Source organism: Chamaea fasciata, unplaced genomic scaffold (assembly GCF_029207755.1).
Source record: "Chamaea fasciata isolate MVZ Bird 193981 ecotype frontalis unplaced genomic scaffold, bChaFas1.0.hap1 SCAF_14, whole genome shotgun sequence".
Taxonomy (NCBI): domain Eukaryota; kingdom Metazoa; phylum Chordata; class Aves; order Passeriformes; family Sylviidae; genus Chamaea; species Chamaea fasciata.
The window spans coordinates 10,221,576-10,227,575 of NW_027094099.1; positions in this window are offsets into that span (position 1 = coordinate 10,221,576).

Below are 6,000 nucleotides of genomic sequence, written 5' to 3' on the forward strand. Positions count from 1 at the left end.
AGATTAAAAAGCACTTTAAAGCTACTATTTCGGTTAATGCAATTCTTTCCACAGCCATTTTGGAGGGAAAGAAAACGTCATTTTTTTATTATCTCTATATATGCAAAAGCAGTAAAAGTTCTGGCAGGCTTGAATCAACAGGATCCAAATCTCCATAAGAGTTTTTTGAAAATTGGCAGACTAGCTTGAGAGGAAGCCTGTGAAACAGATATTTTTCAGACTCATACTTCTCCCCTCTAGTAAACTTGTCACTGTAACACCTTTATTTTCAGCCTAAACCTGTGTACATTTCTAAGATTACTAATGTAGCTGTCCCCAAAAGAAAAAAGAAGTTAAAAAATGATTCTTCAGAACCATGAACCTAAAACCCAAACAGCTCGTTCTCAACCCAAAGACAGGCTGTCATCAAGCCAGAATGGGATCTGAGGCTGGATGTTGCTGCTTTCTTTTCTATTCTCTTTGTTTCCTTTACAAAGCTGGAGATTATTTCAAGTTTTTGCTAATGAAACAAAGCGATGTCTAAATCTTGAGTTTCATGAGCTCCCATGAATACCTTTCACTTGTAAACTTACCTATTTTAGACCTGATCCTCTGTTGAGCACATTTACCAGATGGTCCAAGTTACATTGGGTCTATTGTATTGTACCTAATAATTGTTTTATTTGAAGAATTCAGATACATTCCTTCATTCTATGGTTTTACTAGGATGTGAAATAGGTTAATGGATTGTATTTTTTGGGTGCCATAAGCAAAACCACAGGAACACCTCTGAATTGTATGGTCCTGGAACATTCTAGTTATGTAAGTTGTTTTGAATAATCATGCTTTACGTCTTAAAACAAACTTAGAAGTCATTAAGAATATGAGCCAGTAAATACTTTAGTATACGTGTACAAGGTTTAGTTACAATCATGCTCCTTCCTGCAGGTCAGTAAACTCATTATTACATGTATTTTTCTGAACACAATTGTCATGTCCTTCCATTAAGAAAGGACAGATAACTGTAAATTACTGAAAAACATTTGTACAATTCCTTTTAAAATCTTTTGTAGCTGTCTCACATGTAGTATGCATACCACATAATTTAGCATAATGCTGAACTTGGACATTTGGTTTCAGTAGATTTTGCTTTCTACATCTACATTCATTCTCGTAGTAATAACAGCACTAGTTTTATTGTTTGATTCCACACAGATCATAGACTGTGCATTCAATCTATAGTGTTTGCTTTCTGACTCAGTATCTGTTGGATACTTAAATGTTTAAAATCCCCTTGCAACCAGTATTTGGGGCATCCAAGTCTAACTCTCTCCAGAAAATTGAGATTTTCCACAGCTCTTCTCAGTCTCAGCATAGTTGGCAGCAATTTAAACTACATCTTTATGTCTTCTTATATCCTAAAGGAACTCCAACAGCTTAGTTTGGGACAAAAAATATTTATAGAATACACACATAGCCCACTCCAGGTGAAAGTTCGCTGGATAAAGCAATACATTCTGCAGTAAGACATATGACCTTTTTTAATATAGCAGCTATTCTGTGTTAGCAGCTATTCAGCTGTTAACACAACACTTGTGTTATTTGTCCATAGCTGTTCACAGAATATAGTAACAGTTTTCCAGGAATTCAGGAAAAGATAGTCCTTCATTGAGGAGTTCAAAGCAAAAACCAGCAAAGCACAAAAAAATATTGGTGAGGGAAGGTGGGGGCAAGGCATTTTTAAAGCACATTTCCTTTCTAGCTGAACAGTGGCATCCAACAATTTAGCAAGATAATCCTCAGGGGTTTGCCACTGCTCTCAGGGAAAAGGCAAATGCATTTGAGGAATATAATGAGGCACAGAACATTTGTAACTTGTTTCCAAACAGGTGGAGTATATAGCAAGAAAAGGCACCATCTTTTCAATCATGACAATCTATGAAGTCTATTCTAAACATGGAAGCATTACTAGTATGAAATGCTTTTGCAGTCTGCTTTAGAGAAGGGTTAGCATCTCTTGCTATTTGTTGGTTTTTGTGTTTTTTTAAATTTGTTTGCAGGGGTGTTACTATTAGCAAAACAAGGCATTTAAATAACTCCTTTAGGAGCAGAATTTAATTTGATAGACTTATGGAAAATATTTAGACTTACAGGTACTCAATTGGCTTTCTAGTGATTACCTCCAAACGAGTCAGTAGTGTGTATCTATCAGTGACAGCAAGCCTGGCTGCAGGTATTGTTTGTGTATTTACTCCGCCTTTCAGAAGTCTACTGTGGATTACAGCGAAGAATGCTGCTAATCTCATTTAACTATGCCTACAATAGTCTGCATTTAAAAAGTGGCACACACACGTGTACACAAAAGTATACACACTTAACACCACAGTTTCATAGAGGTCTCACTCATTCAGTTCTAAGAACAAGAACTGCACTTGAACAACATTCCTCACATGATTCATTACACTTTTGCCTCAAGGGCTTCCTGCCATAGGAAAACTTTTGGTTTTTTCATTTTATTTAATTCTTTAACATTCCCTAAGCACTTCAAATGAAATGAAGTGCTCAAATATGCCTTTATGGCAACACAATTCCCATATTCTATTGATTTCTCTTTGTTTTCTCTAATTTTTCATTGAAATCTTCAAAGAATGTCCCTAAGGAAGCAATAGCATATTAATTATTGTTTGGCTTGTTCTTACAAGAACAGTAATTTAGATTATTTTATTATGTTCCAGACAATGATTGCCTAACCAGATAATGTAAGCAAAGTAAAGTAAACTGGAAACTGAGTTTAATTACAAAAACAATTGCTTGGATTGCATTTGTGGTTGAGAAATACCAATTAATTCAGTTCACAGTGCAGGAATGATTATTGCAATATCACAGTGATAAACAAGTAATGCAGAAAAAAAGCTTTCACCAAGGAGTAAATTATGCAATTGAAAAAAAGTTTGTAAATAGGTGCTGTAGTATCTCTGCAAAGACTCCTAATCTTGGTTTTATTTGCCACAAGACTGTGTCCCAGATAAAAATATTGCCGTGGCCAAATGAGTGTTTTAACTTCTAGCAGATACATTATTCACCAGGAAATAGTACATTTGGAAAAGGCAGATATACATACTCTTATCCTGTTCTTATTGGCATTACAGTGACAAAGCTGTGCCAGAGTCATTATTTCAGCCTAGCATACCTGAGGATGATCTCCTAGAACCACATACACAAGTCTTGAAGGCAGCATGCATCACTCTTGGTATAGAAAGTAGGCACTGTAGAACTCATACTCTGTGTTCATAGAAGTAGATGCAGATAAATTAGTTTCATACCATTTGGAAAACTGCATTCCAGTAGCTATAAATTTTTTTAGCATCATGAAGCAAATTCAGTAGATTACAGGTCAATTTGAAAACAGATTCTGGGAGATTGCTGACTTAAAAAAATTCCAGTATTAACATGCTTGAAAGATACTGAAAGACTCAACCTGAAACCAAGAGGAGGGCAAGATGTAACAGACAAAGACAGGCTGAGAAGGAACATCCTCTAAAATTTTTGTTTTATTTTCAGCTCCATGAATGACGACACAACTCATTCCACTGACAGCTTAATTACATCAACAAGTCTACTGGACCTGATGAGATGCATCCCAAGGTCCTGAAAGAATTAGCTGGTGTAGTTGAGAAGAATTTCTTCATCATAATTTAAAAGTCAAGGCTATCAGGCAAAGTTCCAGTAACTGGAAAAGTGGAAATATCTCACCCATTTAAAAAGAGGAAAATAAGGACCACCATGGGAGCTACCAGCCAGTCAGCCTCATCTCAGTGGCCAGTCACATCAAGGAACAATCCTGCAAGTTATGTCACCACTTACATCACAGTCTGCAGTGACAGGACAAAGGACAACTGATTTAAAGTGAATGGGGATGGACTTAAATTGGCTCTAAGGAAGAAACACTTCTGTGAGACACTGGAACAGGTTGCCCAGAGAAGCTGTGGATGCCTCATCCCTGCAAGTGTTCAAGGTCAGGTTGAGTAACCTGACAAGCCCATGGAAGGGGGTTGGACAAGAGGATCTTTAAAGAATAATTCCAATTCAAATTATCTTATGATTAATTAGCTAAAAAACAAAGCTCTGTGGATCAGCAATGTTTGTGAAAGCATATGTATATACTCATGTTTATCAGGGAGATTCGTGACTTCATTTTGTCCTCATTAGGAGTTCAAATACATTAAACATCCAGTCCAACTGAGATTTGACTAAATAAACAATTTCTTATAAATTCTTATAAATAGCATGCTTAGTGCATTCATCTTACATTTGTCACAAAACACTGACTCTACTATGACATCAAGTTTCTACAATTCTGCCTGATGTCTACATTTCTCTGGAGTTATCACTGATGTATTTAATAAAAATTAGGTGTAGAAAGTTAATTTTTGTTCATTCCAAAAAATAATTTAGCCTTTTTAAATGGTCTAAGTCTACAGATTCCATATACAATGACTACAGACTTCATAGCTAGTGGTAAAGATACTGTCACCTTTCGGCTGGTACTGGAATGAAATTATGCTAAAACAAAAAAACCACTTGCTATCTTTTTCATTACAAATTCGATGGAAAATTTTAACAGAAAGCAAAATAGGGGATGGGATTAATTTTCTTCCAATGCATTCTTTTGTTCAGGGTGCAAGGGACACAGAATGCATAGTTTTTAATTTACCTTGTTGAAAAAACACTTTTTGGCTAAAGGAGTTGACACCCAGAAGCAATTTGAGATATAGCAAGATTATAGGATTGTGAACAATAAAACATCAAGAAGCTCTACTTCCTCTCCATGTTCCTATAAGTAACAACGTTTTTTCTCCATTCGCAGTTTGCACTACTTCCATCTTTTAATGTAAATATTTTACTTTCTAGAAGTAGTGATCAACATGACAGTTCATCTTTATTTCATGTTAGCAGGGACCCCAGATCTTATCCAGGTTTACACTGACAGATCACACAGCTATGTCTGTACTCCACTCCAATTGAAATGTACTTTCACTGACCTGGTGAGCTAATTTGCTTATAAATCATCATTAGTACAGGTGTTCCTTTCCCCAGATATGTAACAATCAAACATCTCATATGAAACAGCTTTTCCAACAAAAATCACACAAGATTGAAACCAAATGTTAACCAATAACATCAGTAAGTAAATAAAACTATTTTCATTAAGTCTTAGGACTTGAAAGCACTGAAGACAATCTAGACCATTTTCTGCCCCAAGATAGTATCAAGTCTATGCATGAAATTGCTGGAAATGTCAATAACCACAGACACAATAATACCTTAGGAAATGTATTCCATTTCCATCTATCTTAACTTGCCAAGTATCTAGTTTAATTTGTCTGCATTTATACATCTTCTTCACAAGAGAATCAAACCCATCCATTTTGGGTTTGCAACAGCCTTTTACGTATCAAAGAACTGACATAAAAGTGTCAGTGAAGAAAGCCCAGTTCTACTTGTCTTTCCTTGTAAGTCATATTTCCTAAGCATTCAGTCATTCTCATCCTTCACCTTGGTGAGTAACTCTCTTCATCTGGTCCACACCTTCCCTTAAATGTGACAACCAAGCCTGGTCATACTAAAGTGTGACACCATAAGGTGACTTCCTTCCCTATAACTTTGCAGCACTGTCAAGTCACATTCAATCTTAGTGTAATATCTAGACCTTTTCCTACAGAACTGTTACTTACTCAGTTGTTGTTATTATGGTGTTTAGGTAGCAGATATCTCCTAAATTCTATGTGTGGAAACGTGCCATCATCACAGCTACTTGTATTCTTTTTCCCTTCTCCAAGCACCTCACAACTTGTAAAGATAACTTTCAGTTTAAATCTTATCCTAGAATAAAACCTCTGTGCTCTTCAGCTTCATCTCAAGTGCAAATTCAGTGAGTGAGTCTTTATTCCATCATCCAAATCACCAATGAAAATATTAAGTAGCACCTGACCCAGGACTGACTCCTGCCAATCCTCACTC